This window comes from Pyrus communis, chromosome 10 (assembly GCF_963583255.1).
Source record: "Pyrus communis chromosome 10, drPyrComm1.1, whole genome shotgun sequence".
Lineage (NCBI taxonomy): Eukaryota > Viridiplantae > Streptophyta > Magnoliopsida > Rosales > Rosaceae > Pyrus > Pyrus communis.
Window position 1 is genome coordinate 22,668,959 of NC_084812.1, and position 21,974 is coordinate 22,690,932.

A 21,974-nucleotide genomic window follows, 5' to 3' on the forward strand; every position below is an offset into this window, starting at 1 on the left:
CGTAACTTTTAGAAACTCAGGAAAATTCCTCAGATTTGAGCAGCCAGAAACATTCAGGGCTTGAAGAGATCTCATCTGAATGCTGCCTGCAAGAATCTTTAATCTTCTACAATCCTTCAGGCTCAAGGTAACGAGTCCCGTAAAATTTTTGATGGACGAGGGCAGTTCTAAAATTGCAGTCTCATCTAAATTAAGCTCTAATAGGTTCATAACTTCAGGAATTTCTGGAAAATTATACAGATTGGAGCAGCTGGAAAGATTAAGGGTTCGAAGAGATCTCATATGAATGCTGCTTGGAAGGCTATGAAGTTTCTTGCATTGCTTTAGACTCAAAATCTCAAGGTTTTGAAGAGATGAAATTGATGGGGCAAGGCCTTTAACAGATGTCTCATCCAAGCGAAGCCCTCTTAATCTTTCCAGATTTCTGACATTTTCTGGAAAGGCCTTGAGCTTTGGACAACCAGAAAGATTAAGAAGTTGCAGGGACTTGAGCTGAACAATGCTGCTTGGAAGAATCTCAAGTTCTCTGCAATATTCAAGATTCAAAGTAACAAGCCCCGTAAGATTGTTAATTGATCGAGGCAGTTCTTTTATTGCAGTCCCTTGCAAATAAAGCTTTGAAAGCTTCTCCATAACTTCGGAAATCTCTGGAAACTTCTCAAGCTTTGAGCAAAAAGAGAGATCAAAGGTTTCAAGAGATTTCATACAAATGTTCCTTGAAAAGAACTTGAGTTTGCCGCACCAACTTAGATCAAAGAGGACAAGTTTTTCAAGGGCAGAAATGGATGGGTGAACCTCATATAAACTTGTGCATCCACCAAGAATTAGCTTCTCAAGATTCTTTGCCTCAGCGAAGTCCGGTGTTTCCTTAAGACGATGAGAGCCTTTTAAATTGATAATTTTCAACTTTCCAAGAGGCTGTCAATATACATCAAGGAAAATATGTGTTACATACATAATAAGGCATTTAAAAACTAAACCATTTCAAAGCAGTATATAGGCAAATGATGAACGTACCTTAGTTCCTTTCAAGAGGTGTTCAACCCAACTATATTGCATGTCAATTTCAACAAGATTCTCTGGGTTAAAATTGGACGATAAACACTTTAGGGGACATTTGTTCCAGAACAGATAACTTAGTTTTTCAGAGAGAAACTTTAGATCCTCGTATTGCCAGTGATCATCGGCCGGCTCACCCTCTGGTAGTAAACAGTGGGTATGGACTCTGAGTAGTCTTAGTTTTGGCATTTGAACAAGGGCGGTATCTAATTCCACCACATTGTTTGAGTGTGGCCATTGCACAGTTATGCTTTCAACTGCTTCCGTAGCCTAAATTACCAAAATTGCACTTTGAATGAGTACAAACTTAAGATTAAAACACCCAATGCACATGGTTCTCATGAATTGGATTTTGGTCAAAGTTGAAGCTTTATACTTTTATTATTAAGGAAATCTAACAAAAAGTCCAAAAAAACTTTATTTTAATGAAAAATGACAAATAAAGGTGCAGTGAATAGTACCAGGAAAATGTAAAAATGAGGTTTTTCGTTAAAAATGAACAATACCGGAAGTATTATTATTATTATTATTATTATTTTAAAATTTACTAATATTACTGAGAGAGAAAAGATTCAATGCAATTATATTAATGGAGTGGAGGGGAGCGTATTTCTCACCTTTTTTTTATTTAGCACATAATGAACATCTTCATAGCTCCACAATCTGCTGCGCCTTCCAGGCTCTGTTATATATTCCTGGCGTACGATTTGGTGACCCATTTCCTCTATTAAATCATGCATCTCGAGTACACCATCAGATGAGATAGTGACAAGAGCTCTACCAACTAGAACGTCTAATCCGGTATGGGGATGGAAGTCACAACCCTCCATAATCCTTGTTGCCAAGTCTTTCTTCATTTGTTTAAAGAAACATGCAATATCAAGAAATATTTCCTTCTGCAAATCATCTAGTCCATCATAGCTTGTTCTAAGGACTTTTTGGATTCCCGGGTGCGGGTTTCTCGCTATTTTCTTTAACTCATCTTTCCACACAAGTACACTTTTGTCATCGAGAAATGCTCCCAAGACTTTTGAGTGCTAAAGGCAAACCTTGAGCATATTTTATGAAATGGCCTGACAGATCAATGTATTCTTCTGTGGGTTGCTTTGTACTGAAAGCATACTGCACAAACAGCTCAAGAGCATCGTCGTCATTTAACAACTCGGGCTCATACATCTGATCACCAAGTCTACTTAGTGACTGTTTATGTCTAGTTGTTATAATGATTTGACTTCCGCCACCAAATGAAGGTTGCTTTCCAATTAAGGCTTCAATTTGGGATGAACTCTCCACATTATCCAGAACAAGTAAAACTTTTTTTCTTACCAACTCTTTCCATCATCTTCTGAAAACCATTTCTCAAAATCTCTAAACTCCCCACTTTCATATTTGTGATACTAGATAGAATTTCTGCCTGCATATCTAGTGGCGCTTCACCTGCATCAGCTGAGGGAAAACGTATTTCCAATCAGGAATAGATAGAACTCTCCACATTATCCAGAACAAATAGAATTTCATATTTGTGGAGATGGCCGATGAAGGTATTGCGAGTGACTTCGCCTCGAAAATTCAAGAAGACATCGTATTTCCAATCAGGAATAGATGAAGAAGAAGAAGCCATCAACAAGCACAAGATCGACAGCCTAATGTGAGTCTCGTGTAGCCCCTCAAGAAACTCAAGATTGCAGGTCAACGACCCCCTTCGTTGGTTCTCACTAGAAAAATGAAATGTATCTTCGGGGAGGGGGCGCTTGGAAGTTGCCAGGAAAGAAAGGGTCGCTTTGGCTAGATAAAGTTCACTAAACTACGCCGTCCGATTGAAATAAAGTAAGTGGGATTGCACATGTTTGCCGACAGCCCCATCAGGCTGAGCCCCAGTCCCCTCAGCATGTCCCCTTTTCCCTTGCTTTTTGGCGCGTTACCTTCCCTTTAGCGCGTCAAAGTGCGCAGCTTTCTCTCTTCCTCAGCGCGTCCAGACCTAGTGCGGGTCAGAATTTTTCATCCGGGCCGGTTTCTTGTGTTAAATTTGCCCCAAATATCAGTTTCGACCAAAAATTGATATTTGATCCAAGGGTTCGATCAAATAAGGAAAGTTTAAAAACTAAATTTAAAATTTAAATTATAACCCAAGGGTTAAAGTTAGTCTAACAAATACAAATGAAAGAAAGTAACATCCATATTTTAAACCTTTTAATTTTTATTTAAAATGGTTTCTAAGATTGACATAACTAATTATTTTGGTTCTTGAATTTAAAATCAATATAAGTGGTACTTGAGATTGTTCACTATCAATCATTTTGATCATCTTGTGCAAAATCTTGGTTAAATGAAGTGTATCTTTGTCAATCCATTTGAATTGATGGTTTCTTCTATTTAATGAATTTTTTTTCACAAATCATGGTGCATATTATTGGTGGTCCAAAGCTCCTTTATGTGTGTAACTTCTACTTATGTCATGATCTTTTTGCTTCTACCAAATATTATTTCAGATATTTTGTTTTTACTATTTGTTTTACTTTGTACATGGGGTGGCTTTTAGGTTCCCCTGCTGTCATACTTGCTATGTTATTTCCTTAACAAGGTTTGCTTTTATGTTTCCTTTGTTCATAAATTTCCTCTTTTAATTTTAATATGATATTAGGATGATCGGTGAGCACTATTACCCCATGATTTTCACACATGCACACAAAAACAAAATTTAGAGAGTTTCTCGTCACAACTAACATATTTATCAAAATACCCAAAAGGTTTTGTTTGGACCCGATTTTACACTATTGGCCCGAGCAATCGAGGCCGTAGAATAAGTAAAATTCTAAGCCGTTGGATTGAAAGAAGATTGAGATGATTGATTAGTAATTTGTCTAGATATTATTATGATTTTAATAATCATGATCTTATCTAAGGAATTATTGAAAATTATTTCTAAAGTGCAAAGATAATTAAGGAGTCCAAAAGATTGAAATGCTATCGGATCAAAAGATCGAAGATAAGGCTCAGTTTGGATTTTATCGTAATGCATGTTTTTTTGGGTTGGCAAATGGATATTAATTGGCAGAAAGATTAATGCATGCGTGGAGGAAGAGTTGAAATGAAGGAGGACTTCTCTCTCTGTTTATGCAAGTCTGCTTGGGATATACCACATCTGGAGAAGCCAAAAGTGAAGAGTCGTGCATGGTAATAACTGGCATCAGGATAGCATCAAATCCGTTTAGAATAGGTCACGGCATGATAATTCACTATTATTATGCATGGCACTTGGATTGGACCATTAGTTTGGATTGCCTCCAAATAATGGTAGGCGTTGATTGGTTTTAATGCAATTGCATTATATTCACTGGAGCTACATTATCATTTTTTTTTTAAAATCCAAATCGATGGGATTTCATGCATTATCACATCCCAAAAAAGTGGGAGTGCCTACACGAAGGATTATCTAATATTCTTAGGAATATTACTTCTACACGGGGCATACTCACGGCAAGCAACAAGCAATGAAGCGTACTGGCACTATAAATATAGAGGCAATGGCAACAGAATAAACCCCTCCAATTCAACACACAAATTGCCCTGCACAAACCTCTCAAACATCTTGAGATTTTTTTATTTTCTTTTTCCGCCAACACATCTTCAGTTTGGATAAACAGCACTGTGAAGGCAACCGACGAACATCTTCAGTTTGGATAAACAACATTGTTGTCATAGAATCAGCCAACCGAGGAACACCTTTAGTTTCGATAAATAGCACTGTGTCAAGGCCGACTAGTTACCTATCCAAGTCTCAGTCGAGAAAGGTTTCCGAATCTTTATTGGCAGAGGTCATCTTATTAGCCTTCTCGGCCGAGTAAGGTGTTACCAATTACTACATTCGGCACAATGAACGCCGAGTGGTTTTATGATTGGATACTCACAAGTGAGTTTCAGAGTTCGGAATTCTGACGGCCGAACTGTATTTACCATCAAGACATACATCTTTTTTGAGTACCTGTGTTCGTATAATTTGGAGCCAGTTCGACATGCTTATACTCTTATGAATATAATCACCATGACCGAACCCGGCGTCGACGATTCGTGAACTTTGCAAAACCAGCAGCCTTGTCTGTAGGCTCGAGAACCCAAAGGCCGAGACGTGTTTCTTCCTCGGTCGTAGTTGCAAGATCAAGAAGTCAGTAGCGCGTTCAACTTGACATCAACAAATTTTACTCCTCGGTTGACGAGTTGGCATGCCCCGCATCAACTGAAGGACGTAGTTAGCTCATTAGTTACTCGGCCAGCGCGCCACGTAGGCTTTGTAATTTTTAAGGTCAATAGGTTTATAGAGTTTCTAGTCATAACTAACATTGCCATATAGTCAAAATGCTCAAAGTATAGAAAAGAAATATAGAGAAGATATCAAGTTAGAGTAGTTACATATGGAGAATGTCATGCCGTCACGCGATGGGATTGCATGATTTCTCTTTCATTGCAATGTATTTTTCATAAAACTTCCTTTTCATGATTACGGACTACGATCCTTGGTGATATAAAATCAACATTTGACTCAAGCATAAAAGTTATCTACGGTGAGAAACCTAATGGTAATTTTGTAAAGTCCAAAAACTTTGCATATGCCATTGTTGTGGTTGGTGAGCATCATTATGCTGAGACTGCGGGAGACAGCCCAAACCTAACGATGTCAGAATTGTTGATGTAAATTTCTGCCGTCTTCAGTCTTGACGAAAATGCACATGTAAAACAATCAACACCTTTGATCAGAGACCTAAGCCTCACGTGCCCACGAGGTGGGGGGGGGGGGGATTAAGTCAACGGATCTCCGATGTATAAGTTAGTTTATCTGAGAGAGTAAAGTGTTTAGGGCTTTTTTAGGGTAATTAATCCTTATCTTTAAGTCCTTGCCAAGGGCAGGTGAGCTGTGGGTAGTCGTATTCAGCTGCTGAGACCTCCAGGGGTGTGAGTTGCGCGTGGGAACATCTAAGAAGCCTACCCATTTATTAAGGGCAATCTTGTCTTTCTTGAATAAAAGTCCACGTGTTGCCTCTAGAATTATTGGGATTATTTTAGGCTCCATAAATGCCCCCACACCTACTGTGATGCACGCAGGAAAATGATAGTAGGTGTAGGAATCCCAAGCTGCTTAGGCTTGTGAAGTTGTTTCCCAATTTGAACTTGATCTTCTTTCTTGATTTGGAGATAGATGATGAGTCAATATTATATTATATATTTTACCCTATTCTTAGTATTAATTTGGTAATTTTTTGGGTAGAATTTTGATACTTTGTGTTATATTTTCAATATAGGACATTCGACTTCCTCTGAAGCAAAACATGATCAAACGGACGAATTTTGGAGTGATTCAAATTGGAGGACATTTGTGTGTCACTTTTCTTGTTCGTATCAAAATTTGAGATTTTTCTACAGAGCGGTTATTTTCTGGCGATTAAATAAAGAAGCAGTGCGCGTTGCTGGAAAGTGACGTTTCTAAGTTTGACTTGCGTTTTTGGAGCCCAAGATGACCTCATATGGGTTCGTGGCCTTCTAGAGAAGTGTTCAGAATAGTTCAAGCTTTAAATCCAGCTACTTTGGGCCAGTTTTTGAGTTGATTTGGGTCCAAAACGTGGCTGTGCAGATTTCTAGGCGAATTTACCAAGTTAATTTAGGATTATGTTTCCTATTCTATTTCAAGTTTTTAGGTTTCCTAGTTGGATACCTTTGACTAGGAGGATTTTAATGAGAGTTGTATAAATAAGCCTTTTGGCTAAAACCTGGGGGGGGGGGGGGGGGGGGGATTGTTTTTGGGCATATGCAACTTTTGAGAGAATAGTTTGGCTAAAGTTTTGGAGATTTCAAGACTTACACTTCAGGTGTTTTCATCCTTTTTCTAATTTAATACAATTATGTTGATTTTATTTATGAATATGTGTAACTAATCCCTTTCGCTAGGGTGAGGCCATGATCCTTAGCAAGAATATGTAGTCTCTTTTTAATTTTCTTATGAATTTATGCATGCAAGTTTTGGATTGTTAATCACTGTGCTTTAAACTATCTATTTGTCTTAGTGCTTCGCGACCATTAGGATATTTAGAAAAGTAATTTGATGCAATTTTGGCGGATGACTGTCCCTAAAATTGACTAAGGCTTCTTGTGGTTAACATGTGTAACTACTTAAGATGGACAACACGTCTTAGGAGTTATATGGTTTTCAAAAGGTCTTCACAAAACTTAATGAGTCTTGCATGTTCACATTCGATCTGGACGCCACGGACGGGTTGCATGTTAGATATACGTTCTATATTGGGGGTTCCAAATAGAGCATACTTTAGGAAAACCTAACCTTCAAAATATGCATGTGTAATTCATAAGGATGTGGGGGGCATTTGTTGCGCCGGACTATCTCGGACTGGATTAGCTTCAAGGACTAAGCTGGACTGGCTTAGACTAGACTAAACTGGACTAACTTAGTGAAGCGTTTGGTGCAGTATTGGACTAAGAAGCTGGATAATAACAAATTCTAATATTATATTATTTAATATATAAATTATTAATATTTTATTATGATCTTATCTTTTTCTTCATCTTTTCCTACCATTTCCGTCCCACTCTTTTCCTCTGCTCTCATCGTCCCACCCTCTCCCTCTTTTTTTCCTCTTAGACCTCTTAATTCATGTCTCTTTCTCATTCCTGGTCAAACTCCTTATTGATTCCAGTCTTTATTTCTCTGTCATCCCTCCCTCTCTAGCTATGCGTTGTTCGAATGGAACCTCACGGCTCCAATTTTCCCGATGAGTTGCAGGTTTCCCGATGTGTTTTCCGGCCAACCATTGTTAAATTGGATGAAGTTAGCACCGCCAAAAAATTCATCACCATCCCTAGACTGAGATCTTAGCTTTGAATGCTCGAATATGTCATGGATTTGAAGAAGCCCAAACAGGCCGAGACTTCCAGGCCATTTTCCGGCCACATTCGACCACATTTTGGCCTCGATTTAGGTAAAATCGTAATCTTGTCACTCCCAGCTTCAATTTGGTATATTTTATATGAAAGTTGGTTGTGAAATGGATCTGAAAGAGAGTTGGAAAGTTAATGATTGATCTAGGTGACCGGAGATGACGAGGAGTTTGTCGGGAGTGGTCGTTGAGCATGACGAGGATGAGAAAGAGAGGATAGTCTTAGCTAGTCCCATGGTTATTGGGGGGTCTCGCTAAGACCTCTTAGTGAAGGGTTTTGTCCATGCTAGTCCCCTTTAGTCTCATTAATGTTAGTCCCAGCATGGAACAAACACAGTATTGGACTAATAGCTAGTCCAGTCCAGTCCAGTCCAACCTAGTGAGGGCAAACAAACGCCCTACGTAGGATTGTTAGGGTGACAGCGGAACCCTAGTGTTTTTCCAAAGTTATTTTTAAAAATCTTTTCTCTTTGATTTGTTTCCTTTTTAATTGGTCATTAGTTGCTTTCTTTAAATTACTTTTATTAAAATTCGTTTTTAATACTTTTAAATTCAAAATCAACATTTTCCAATTTTGACTTTCAGATAATTAATTAGGATTAGGGTTTTCCATACATTGTTTTAAATAATCCCAGCGGAAAATGACCTTACTTGAGCCATTTATACTACAAAAACCTTGTTCTCTTGCAAGTATTTTGTGTGATTTTATCTCTACTGTGGCAGGTGGTAAAATCCCTATCAAGAAATTGGCGCCGTTGCCGGGGATTGTTTATAAACAATTTCTGTTAAACATAATTCTTTGTTAATTATTGCTGCTAAAAAAAATTTTAAAAATAAAAACAACAAATTTTAATTTAATTTTCGTTTTTCTTTCTACAAATCACACAATCTGGGCAGATTTTGTATATGGTTTGCACCAAATCCCAGAATCAACAGCAGTTAAAATTCAATCCAGAACCGGAACGCATATTACGAGAAAGGCACAGGGAGCAGATTTTGGCGTGGGAACCCTTATTGGAGGACACTTTTCTGAAAAATCTGTTTTCAGGGGTTTGGAATAGGCAAGATACCATGGCTTTTGCCATACCAGCTGCCGGGCGTCCTTTGAGAGATACATTAGCAGCCCATGCTAATGAATTACCTAGTTGCATTGTTTATCCAGAAGAGGAAGGCGACGCGTTCAAGATAAGACATCACATGTTGGAGATTTTGCCTACTTTTCATGGATTAGCTCATGAGGATCCAAATATGCATATCACAGAGTTTTTAATGGGGTGCAAAAACATTATAGTGAGGGGGTTTACTGCAGAGTCAATCAAACTTCGTTTGTTTCCTTATTCATTGAAAGATAAGGCAAGAACATGGATGCTTACACTACCATCTGCTAGTATCCCTTCTTGTGCACAGATGAGTGACAAATTTCTTAACAAATATTATCCAGCCTCAAAAACTCTTGATATGAGGACTCAAATTTTATCCTTTGCCAAAAAGCCTAATGAAGAGTTTCACGAGGCATGGAAGCATTTTAAGGAGCTGCTCAGAAAATGTCCACATGCAGGCATTGATGGAGACACACGGATGGGGATATTCTTTAGAGGATTAAATTCAAACAATAGACTTCTTCTAGGAAAAGGAAAATAATTATTCACTATACCTATTTAATTTTGCCTTAAGTAGGGGATTAAATAAATTTGGAGAATAATTATTATCCCAACAAGAAAGATAAGCCAAAGGAAATTGTTATTCTCCCTCCCCTAGCGTTATTCTTTTCTTGCCCATATAGATAGTCGTCTCTCGTTGTAGTTCTTCTTCTCCGTGCTGCACCAAGGTAAGAAAAAATTGAATTTTTATATGGACTTTTGATACAATCATCTTGAAAGGCACATAAACATCCTCCAATTGGAATCACTCCAAAATTCATCCGTTTGATCACTTTTTGCTCCAGAGGAATTTGAATGTCCTACATTGAAAATACATTACAAAGTATCAAAATTTTACCAAAATAACCAATAAATTAATACTAAGATTAGGGTAAAATATATAGTATAATATCGACTCATCATCCAGCTCAGGTAATCGCTGCATTCAGGAGAAACTGAGCAGTTGTACCACCCTTCCACGTCTAGATATTCCGGATTAGTTTACCCTCTCGTATTGGAGAGCACACACCATGTCTGAATGGGGAGAGTGTGTCTTTTGCTTGTCATAGCGATACACCATGCTACAAGGCAGCGTGCATTTTCTGCTTGTCACAGGGGTACACCATGTGCAGGGTAACAGGCGTTTTCTACTTATCACAGGGGTACACCATGTCTGCAGGGCAGCGGGCGTCTTCTGTTTGTCACAAGGGTGATTAGCTTATCATATTTCACTGGAGAGCTTACGTCATATCTGCGGGGCAGTGGGCGTCTTCTGCTTGTTGTAGGGTTGATTAGTTTATCCTCTCTTGCTGGAGAGCTTACGCCATGTCTGCAAGGCAGAGGGCGTCTTCTGCTTGTTGCAGGGTTGATTAGTTTATCCTCTCTTGTTGGAGAGCTTGCGCCATATCTGCAGGGCAGCAGGTGTCTTCTGCTTGTTGCAAGGTTGGTCAGTTTATTTATGCATTTAACCTAGACTTGTGAATAACTCATTCAATCTTCATTGAAAATAGAGGCTTTTATTAACTTTGCTCGTAGGCAGTAATGGCATAACAACTGATAATTCTCAGCATGTAAGGTTTTGTCTATTAAGTTGCTTGAGTCTTCGAACTTTTTCATCTTAAACGGGGTCCAAGGAATGGTGGGAGGTCACATGTAGTACTTTCTCAGGTTGTAGACATTTCATTGTTTGTTAATCTCTTTGTTGCTCATAGTGGCAAGGGTGTGGCTGCCCCTTCCGCCTATTCGACTAATTTTGTAAAGACCTGCCCAGATGGGAGCCATTTTTTGGAGCCTTCCTGTCGAGCAGTGATTAAGACTTTTCTGAGGACTAAATCTCCTGGCTGGAACTGCAGGATTTTTGCCCTCTTGTTGTAGCTAGAGAGGAACTGCTACTGATAGGCCGAAATGCGGGTAATAACCTTCTCGCGCTTTTCCTCTGCCAGGTCTAAGTTGGTGGCCATCTCCTTCTTGTTCTGCTCAAAATTTGAAAGTACAGTGTTGATGCTTGGCACCATAACGTTGGGATGAATGATCACCTCAGAACCATATGCTAGGGAGAATGTCGGTTGCTCGTCTTTTGGTGGTGCGATATGGCCATAGAACACTAGGGAGTTCATCTGGCCACTTGCCCTTCTTGTCTGAGAGGGTCTTCTTAAGGCAGTCGAGGATGGTCTTGTTGGACGCCTCGGTCTACCCGTTGCCTTACGGATACTAGGGCATGGACATGTGCTGCTTGATGCCATATTTTTCGAAGAACTTTGCCAAGTCTTTGCCCACAAACTGTGGACCATTTTCAGTGACGATGGAGTGTGGGATGTTGAGGCGGCAGATTATGTTCTTCCATATGAAGCGCTTTATGTCCGTCTGGGTAGTTGTGGTCATGGGTTCAGCTTCGACCCATTTTGTGAAGTAGTCGGTCACTACAATCATTATGCATCTGCTCCAGTAACAGGCAGCATTGGCTTTACCAGGTCAATCGCCCACTGCATGAATGGCCAAGGGCTCGTCTGCGGGTAAAGTTCACTAGCAGGTAGCGCAGGCACGGGCTTGAAGCGTTGGCAGCTGTCGAACCTTTGTACATACTCCTTGGCGTCTTGATACATGGTTGGCCAATAATAGCCAACGTTAAGAGCTTTTTGTGCTAGGGAGCGGCCTCCTGAATGGTTTCTACAGACGCCTTTGTGGATTGCGCTAAGGATCTTTAGGTCGTCGGAAGGCGATAGGCAGCGGAGGTGTGGTCCTGAAAAAGATCTTCGAACGAGCATGTTGTTCCACATGTAGTAGCGTGCTGCCTTCATTTGGAGCTTCCTTGACTCCAGTCTGTCTGGAGGGAGTGTTCCATTGACTATGTAGTCAATGATGAGATCTTGCCAACTCGGGGTCGTGTTGATTTGCGCCACCTCGACTGCTGGTTCCTTATCTTTGTTTAGCTTTTCCAGATATTCGACTAGTATGGAGCATCTGAGCTGATGGTTTAGTGCGGAGCCTAGGCTCGCTAGTGCGTCTGCGTGGGCATTTTTTGGTTATGGAAACTGAGTGAGTGTGTACGCCTAGAACATCACTAGCTGCTCTCGTACCTTCTCGAAGTATCGAGCCATCCTTGGATGCTTTGCTCCGTACTCCCCTGAGGTTTGGTTGGTGATCAGCTAGGAATCGGAATAGATCTTGAGCTTCTTCACCGCTAGGTTTTTTGCCAATCGAAGACCTGCTAGTAAGGCTTCATTGTTTGATGCCTTGAAGCTCAGAGTGATCGCCTGTTCAAGCATTAAATCGTCTGGGGTAGTAAGAACTATGCCTGCTCTCGATCCTTGGTAGTTGGATGATACATCGACGTGTAAGCATTAAAAGTATCATGCATGTGGGGTTGATGCTGATACGGTGTGCTCGGCTGCCTCTGGGGCATTTTTGGGCTAAGTTGCTGCGCTAGTCAGAACATCTGCCAGTTTTCGCTCCTTTAACATCGTGTGTCTGGGCCGTGCAAAATATCACGTCATGACTGCATACGTCTAAATGTACAGCTTAAGCTTCTGGGTTGCAACAACTAGCTTCAAAATCAAAGTTTCGATTTTCGGGTATCTAGCTTCCTGATAGGAGCATATTTAGGCGCCTTAGTTAGCTTGTTTTCTTACATTTATGTTGTTAGTTCATAGTTATTTTAGCATTTTGAGCTATATTCATGTGTTTGTAGGTCCAAATGGTTAAAGTGGCAAGAAAGTGCAATTTGGAGCAGTTTTGGGCTTGGAATGATTAGCACATGCTTGGAGCAAGGTGGATGGACGAAATTGAAGACCAAAGGAGACTAGGAATCTGCTAAAGAGATGGAAGAAATTAATTCAAGATTTGGAAGTAAAGGAATCAGCCACAAAGAAGGAAACATGAGTCAAACTTCCTTATTTTGACTTTGCTTCCCTAATCTTTTCCTACATAAGTTCCAGCTACCAAAGAGGGTCCCTAATTAATTTAGGACACTTAAATATAAATTCTAGAGGCCTTAATCCTAGTCAAAAGGGGATGTCGCACCACCTTACCTTTTATTCCTTCCTTGCCGTGCAAGGGAAACACTATTCCCTTTTCTATTTTCCTTGCCGCAAATCCCTTCCCTTTTTCCTTAGGATTTTGACTTTAATTCTCCTTTTCCTTGGGGATTTGGGGTCCAATTCTTTCCTAAAATATTTAATTAAAGTTAAGATCCTTTCCCTAAAATAAAAACCTTATGCCGCACCCATACACACATCCATTCATTCATATACACAAATCAACCATCATTCATCCCCGTCTTCACCCATAGCCGCATCCTTCCATTCAGCCATCATCTATACACACTTCCGCACCCTATCGTTCATCATACTTCCCTGCCATTTGTCAATCCTTCACCATAATACACCAAAACCCAATTTCACACCCTTATGCCCTTGTGCCGTAGCTTAGCAAGGAAGAATGAGAGGAGAAGCAGCCTTGGACGTTTTTGGCTATTCAAGTTAGATTGTTGGAACGTTTTTAGGTGTAATCTATCTTTTGTTTTCAATGTTTAATTTAAATTCTCTTTGTTTTGCTATGAAGAGGAGACTTTGAAACCATGATTATATTTGTGATATGAATTGATTAATTCTAGTTGTGATTTCATAAATTGTGAATGCGATTTACTTAATTGTTTGATTAAGAACTTATTCTTGTATGTTGATTAAGGAGGACTACTTAGTTTGCATGCTTGAATTTGATGCTAGAATATAAGGGAGTTTCACATAATCGTTACAAACTTATATTCACAAGTAGTAAAGGTTGCTGGTCACAATCATGTTAAGTTAAATTCCTGGCATGAGTATCATGATGTCATAGTTACAAATGCCTTGTCAATGCTTATGATTTTCATGAAACTTAATGATCTTTGCTTGTGTCTCTATTATGCAGCTCATGTAGGGAACTTGGGAAGAATAATTTGGTTGCCGATGCGTTGTCCATCCAATTCAATGACTTAAGGAAAATCTGAGGGTTAATTAGTGATGTCACGGTTAATCTGGGGTGTTAAGGTTCATGGTTTATTGGAAAAGCAACTGGAAATCAATTTGTATGCACGTGTGTCATGTGTGGAGAAGGACCCTCTAGCTAGCTAATCACTCATCAATTCACCCAAATTTGTATTCCTTTACTTAGTTTCTACAGTTTACTTGTTTTTACTTCAAATTCGTCAAAAACCCAATCTCCTTTACTTTATTGTGTCAAAATTAGCTAAAATCTGTCCAATTTGTGTTTTTAAGTGTTTTAAGTCAAGTTAAAGTTAGAATTCGTCCAAATTAAGTCCCAGAGTCTAGTTTGAGTCTATTTAATTGTTTTGTGTTGTTTCGAGTCTTTTTAGTTTGTTTTGAGTTCTTTGAGTCTAGTTAAGTGTTTTCAAGCCTAGTTTTATGTTTTAAAGTCAGTTTTAAGTAGATTAGCAATCCCTCCTAATCCCCGGTCTAGAACGATCCCTTCTTGCATCTTTACTACAATTGTCAACAAGAAGGGTTTAATTTAAGTGCCTTGTAATCATTTCTCGCACTTCGTCGTTCCCATTGCCTCGCTATGCATCCTGTTTGTCTTGACAAAAGCTTGCATTGGTTGATAGTTCGTGAGAGGAATTGGTTAAGTGCAGCTACTCGTCAGGTCATGGATCTCCTTCAGAGTGGTGGGGGACTTCATATCCAGGATCACTTAGATCTTCTTTGGATGCACATTCGGCGTGGTCTGACCACTGCTTAGGGTCAAGGAAGATGTGCTCAGCATCTTCTTCGGGTTTCCATCCTGATTCATCTTCCACGGCATTGTCAACCTTGATGCCAACTTCTTGACCTGCCTGCTGTGATTGCTATTCGGTGGAGGTAGAATCATTTTTTTGCACTTTAGTTGCTACTGTTGGGGCAAAAGATTTTTTCTTCGTCTCCTTAAGAACTTGTACATTGCATCGCCTGGACATGGCCTGGTCGCCTTTGATCTCTCTGACTGCTCCTCCCAAAATGCCAAATCGGATTTTCTGGTACTTGATTGAGGTCACAGCTCCAATCTTCACAAGCCAGGGTCAGCCCAATATCCCACTATAAGGAGATGGGTCGCTGACGATCATGAAGGTCTGTGATGAGACAATCGGTGTACTGGTTACGTCGAGTGTGATAGTGCTAATGGCAGTTGAGGTAAGTAAGTTAAATCCGGTCAAGACCTCTACTTTGCGTTGGATCGTGCTTTCCAGGCCCATCTTCTGGATGACTAAGAGTTGTAGGATGTTGACTGAGTTTCCGTTGTCCACCATGATTCTGTCAACGATGTCTTAAGCCAGTTGTACAAAAATCACATGGACGTCGTTGTGGGGAAAGTCTACTCCCTCAGCGTCCTGCTCGGTGAAGCTGATGATTGGTCCAGGTACAGCATATATGGCTTGATCCTGATTGACAGATCTCGCTTGCTGGATTTTCCTCTTCTTGGAATTGTTGGTGGCCTCTAAATGCTCAGATTCGGCAAAGACTTTGTTAATTCGAATTGTCTTGGTTGGGGGTTCGGCATCGGCATCTACTTCTCACTTTGGCTGGGCAGCTGGTTTGTCGACATACTTGTAGCATTCGTTTTCCATCACGAGCTGCTCAAGGTACCTTTTTCATGTGATGCAATCATTGGGTGTGTGCCCATGACCTCTGTGGAATACGCAGTATTTGGTTTGGTCCATCTTAGCGGTGTCGCCCTTTATGGGTAGCAGTGGCTTGAACCATGGCTTGTCCTTGAGATCGCGAAGGTTCTGGTTAATCGGGACTAAGAACTTGGTGCACGTCTTGGGTGCTGTGCCTCCCTTTGCTTTTGTTGTTGAGCGATTTATCGCTTGCCTTTTTCTGAGTTGGTTCCGCGTCTTTGCATTTTTGCTCAGCTGCTTCTGGGAGCGTTTTTCTTCATCCCAGAGGGAGTGCTTTTCTGCCAAAGCATAAGAGTTTACTAGGGACAGGTTATCGCCCATAATCAATTCTCTGAAAAGTGGGTGATCTGCTAGGAGCCCCTTTCGGAAAGCTGAGCATGCGATGCTGTCATCGCATCGGACAATTTTTGCCTTTTTCGCCTTAAATCTTTTGACATAAGTGAGGAGTGACTCCTTCAGGTATTTCTTCATGTTGAAGAGGTGGTTAGACTTCTTTTTAATTGAGCAGTAGAACAAATATTCCTTAGTGAAAACCAAGGAAAGTTCAGTGAAGTTCCGGATTGAACGTGGCAGCAAGGTGTGGAACTAGTCTTATGCCTCACCTTGGAGCGTCGTGGCAAAGATTTTGCACATAATAGCGTCCTTGTTGGCATAGAGGGTTATGGCACTTCGGTAGTTCATCAAGTGCATGTCCGAATCTTCATCTCCCCTGAACGATGTGAAATATGATGAGTTGAACTTCCACGGTATCGTCTGTAAATGGTGCCTTACTTAGGTTGGCCACGTCTTTACGGAGGGCATCATCAGTAGTGTCAATGCGCTGGAATCCAGTCAGCTGCTCTGTTATGAGCCTTTGTACTTCCTCCTGAATTTAAGCCTGATGGGGGCAACGGAGTCTCTAGCTGCCCTCGGTGTTGACCTGTCGATCCATGTTGCTCTTTTGCTCGTTCTTCTCGTCTGTGCCACGGTTGTGGTACACGCAGTTAACCCTGTGTTGCTCGCCACCGCTCTAGGCGGGGGCTGCCAGTGGAACTTGAGCTAGATGGCTTACGTACTCTTCTCTGGGTGTCATGCGGCTGCCTACTCCGTTGCTTCGTAGAAGGATCTCCTTATGGGCCTAGCCTAGTATGGACGTTTCTCCCGGAATGTCCTGAGTTCTCATCGAAGTATGAACTTAACCTCGAATACATACTGACTTGTGAGCTTAGTCAAGAATGAACGTTTTTATGCACATTTAAGCGGGAGAAGACGTTTCCCCGAGGCCCAAACGAAAGTGCACACTAGCCGAACGCACGGTTCGTGAAGGTTGAGCGGCTCTTTGCCAGGATGTCGCTGGAATGCGACTCTTTGCCGGGACGTCGCTAGAAACGTCGCTAGAATGAGTCACGTTCTTCTGCCCTTGTCCTGCTTCGTGACACCTCATCTGGGGTGCGCTGCAACTCGATGCGCTCAAGGAGTTAGTTCACTAAGGTGGTTTGCTACGCGAGGGCGTTCGTCAAATTGGCGACCTGTTAGGGCAGGTGATGCTCGCCATTTGGATTAGAAGAGCTTAGAAAATGGGCGTCTCCATGTGTGATGGAAGTATAATGGACTGCAAGTACAAAACTTGAGCCTAAAGAGGGCATTCCTGAGAAAAGTGAGGTGAAAGTAATCTTGAATCGATCACGAGACTTATGGTCGGAATCTGGATCACTGGAGGTGGCCTTAAAATGGATTGGGTTGCGGGCTGGGTCATTAGAGCTGGTCGCTGTCCACGTTGGATCGGCGCTTGCTAGCTTTAGGCCTGCATGGCAATAGGCCCTCCTGGTCGTTGGGCTACCACATCATGGCCTGCTGGCTGAGTGGCTTGGGCTTGGGCCAATTGAGCTATTTGGCTGGCAGCAGCTGCCATGTTCTGGGTTCGGGTTTAGGCCTGCTGTGCAGTTAGGCCTGCCGTTGCAATGGGCTGGGGCTCTTATGGCAGCTGCCAAGTTTAGTCCTCCTGCCCATGGGCTTGGAAATTGACTTGGGCCTCCTGCTTAGGGTTTGGCTGGGTGCGGCGCTGCAAGGGTAGCGATGGTGGGAGTAGTGTCGTGGCCTGGTGGCCTTGCCGTGGCTGCTGGGTCATGGTGGTAGTGATAATGGCGCAGCTTCACGGCGGTGGAGTTCCTCCTGCCGTCGTGTTAAGCCTTGAGGACCTCTGCCGTCGTGTTAACACCTTTGATCACAGACCTAAGCCTCACGCGCCCACAAGGTTGGGGGGGGGGAGTTAGGTCAACGGATCTTCGATGCCTAAGTTAGTTTCTATGAGAGAGTAAAGTGTTTAGGTTTTTTTAGGGTTGCAAAAGCTCTGAAAAATTGGTAGAATATGGGGTATTTATAAGGCTAGGGCCGGCCATATAGTGTTTAATGGAGAGATATTCTCTAAATATTCCCAAGATATTAAATAGGAAATAATAAATTGAGATAATGGTGTAATTATCCCTAATTTATTTAAATTAGGATTACTTACTTGATTGGAGTCAATCTTCAATTGGGAATGTATTAAAGATAGAATTTGGGTAATTAATCCTTATCTTTAATTCCTTGCCAAGGGCAGGTGAGTTGTGGGCAATTGTATTCAGCTATTGAGACCTCCAGGGGTGTAAGCTGCGCGTGGGAACATCTGAAAAGCCTACCCATTTATTGAGGGCAATCTTGTTTTTCTTGAATAAAAGTCCACAAGAACCTGACCCAAGTGTCATCAGCAATGTGTGTGAAAGTGTCAAGTGCATTGTTATCTTAATAACTGGCAGACCTATTGTAATTGAACCATATATTTCCTCGATTGATGCTATGGTGGCAGCATGGTTGCCAGGCTCTGAAGGCCAAGGCTTTACTGATGTCCTTTTTGGGGATCATGGATTCAATGGAAAGCTTCCAAGATCATGGTTTAGAACTGTTGGTCAACTCCCAATGAATGTTGGTGATTCACACTATGATCCACTTTTCCCGTTTGGGTTCGGACTGGAAACTGAGTCGGTAAAGGAGCTTGTAACAAGGTAACTCTTCATACATCTATATCTATATAGGACCAGCTTCATAGCAGGTATCCTGTTTTCCTGCACGCTTGTTCATATTACAAAACTTGATGGGAAAAAAAAAGAAATGAAATATACAAGGGAGTTGGGACCAGTGGTGGCTTCTAGGTTTTAATCTATCACTACTACATAATGTTTTAAAGCATTCATGTGTTCCGGTGTAATATAAACCGAAGAACTTGGTTACTTGTATTGCTCCTAACTACAGCTTCGTGATGCCTGCAAGTTGACCTCAGCTGGTGTTGTTGCAAGGCCATGCATACTTATCGTCGTGGTTGCTCTGATTCTCAGCTTATAGTTTAGAGGTATAGTTTTGGGTCTAGGATTATTGAGTTCTTTTTCAAATTGCGTAGTTTCTGCTTACACATTGCCTTTTTCCTCTAAAAATTTCAGGACGCTTTTAGTAATGGTAGATTCCTACAGAAATTGGATTTGTTGACGGACACAGTTTATGGCAGGAAGGGAAAAGCTTTGAGTTGATTAGATTATGGCGGCCACAAATTCTGGTTAACATAAAAATTATAAGCATTCATTTGTCGAGCCATTTTTAACGATTACAATTTACATGTAGCAGCAACTTTGGATAATAAATTAAATTGATTTTTGTTTTGAAATTCTTGAGTGAAAAAGAATGTTAGGAGGATCATCATTGTTAAGCCCTTCTGTTGGTCTATTATTATTTGTTTTTTTTTTTTTAAGCAATCTTTTGCAATTTTGCTTCAATACTAAGTAGTGAAGCATGATTAGAAAAATATATGTTTGAGATAGTTTGAATTTTTATCACAAATGGTCCTTGAAGGTTACACTGTTCATCACTGTAGTCTTTGAAGTTGAAAATTAATCAAAATCGTCCCTAAAATTTATTAGAAACATCTAGGGAGCTTATTTTCACAACTTTGTTTGGGTCTCACACCCCTTAGTCCCCTCGAATAATTACCCAGATCTAATCACCGCCCGTTGCAACCCCTATGACCCGGAACAAGAGGACGCCAGCTAAACATCACGGCAATTCACTATTTGTTGTTTTTTTTTTTTTATGGTTTTAAATATTTTTATTTATTTATACATTTTAATTAGTTTTCACGTGGCACTACTTAATTAGATTTGTAGGACTCATGCGTGTGCCACATTAGGACAATAAAAGAATATTTGACAAAATTAAGATGGAAGGAAGACATTGGTCGGTTTTTAACTTTAGGACCAAAGCGACGAGGGATGCCAATTTCAAGGATCATTTGTTATCAAAACTCTTTTTTCGGATGGAACTGAGAATTTTCTTGATTCTTAATAAGAGAGCAAACTACATGTTAGGAATAGTACAATCGACCCCGCGTAGGGAGGGTTTTGACATACAAAAGTAACACAGTACAACTACAACAGAAAAAAACTCATTGGAGCCGACAACAAATTAGCAGTAGGATCTGTTTCACATTAAACATTAGTGTTGCAGCATCATCCAACAAGGGACAAAACTTGCATCGTCTCAACAAAGATGCACCTCAAAACGGAAATAGCAATTCCGCTCAATTCCCACCCCCCACCACTTGGAGGGCCAAAGTAGTTACTCGTGATCATAGGTCCAAAGGCGCCATGAATTTGCAGATCCAATGGTTAAAATAAAACTCCAAACTGTAGGGTTGATCTTCGAAGAGCCTACACAGACACAATCATGGAATACTTGCAAATTCACCTTGACACTGAATGTCAATCTGTACATGCTCAGTGGCAAGAGAAAATTTTCGGATTTGGATTTATCATATTGGAGAGATAACCAGGGGAGTTCAAAAAATATTGGGAGGCAACTTCTTCCTTTCTAGGGGTTGCTAACAAACTTCAGTTACAGGGTTTTTTGTGCCAAGCAGCCTACCCTGCATTATTTGGTCCAAATTGTTGGAGCAGAATTTGAGACAATTTCTACATTTTTAGATGAAAGGATTGCCTCAACCAAATTTCTCACATCTACGACACAGAAAAAGCAAATGCATTTTTGTCATCTATGGTACCGTTTGGTACGTGTGACGGGACGGAATAGAGTGGGACAAGGTGTTCCGTCCCACCTTTGGTGCGCCTAAAACGGGTGGAACGAGTTGTTCCACGGGACGAGTTTTGAGTGAATTTTCATTCCACCTCACCCCCCTGGAACGACTCGTTCCACATCCGTGGAACACAAAATTATAACCTCTCCGTCTCCGTCTTCTACCTCCTTGTTTCCATCTGAGGGCATCTTTGCTCCCGCTCCGTTCCGTTCCGTCCTGTCCCGTCCCGTCCCGTTCCGTTCCGTCATATCCCGTCTGCATACCAAACGATTGTAGTGGGCAAAAAAAACTTGATGTATGAAATGCTGAAAACAAAGAAACTTCAGGACAGTAAACTGAGATGAATTAACCCTATATTTTAATTTGTAATTTTAGTTAGCAGAATTTGATGAATCTGAGAAGAAGGAATGAAAGGAAAAGACATGAGAAGGAAAATGGAAAACATACCTCCAACTTCCTCTTTGATTCAATTTCGTCCACTGAATAAAAATGAGAGAGAGAATACAAGAATGAACCGTTACAAACTTCACATGCATCACATGCCTCGCATACTTGTGTCTTGCACGTGTATATCTAAGACAAAGTCAGCTACTATGACAGCTGGCACAATCCTAGTCTACGAGCTAGTCTAATCTCAGCCATCCATTTTCCAATTCAAACAAATAAGAACAAGACTAAGTAATCAAGGAACTTGAACTCTAAGAAATCAGCTTCAAGGCTTAATCACTAACAATACATACTTGATTGAAAAGAAAGAAAAAACAAGTTTACAAAACATATGGATAAGTAAATACTGACCACGTACCAACCACAAGTGAAGAAAGAAATACGCAAAAAAGCAAAAAACTAAATAGAAAAGCTCTCAGAAACAGAAACTAACTCAAAACATGAAAGAGTCACAAACTCTTACCACACAAAATCACCATTTCTTCCCTCTCCCATGTCCCTTAGTCTTACTACTATATAAGTGATGATGCGCCAAATACCTCAATCCCCATTACCTTGTGACCCATAGATGCAACCCCATATCATCCCACCTCTCCTTGAGGCTGCCACCGCCTTCTCCTCCTTCTCTTCCTTATGTATCG

The 21,974-nt window shown here is 40.8% G+C and overlaps 1 pseudogene; it reads right to left on the minus strand.

Annotated features, from left to right (window-relative positions):
* The window catches only part of LOC137746452 (disease resistance protein RPV1-like), a 37,215-nt pseudogene that overhangs the window by 365 nt on the left and 14,876 nt on the right, over positions 1 to 21,974 (minus strand).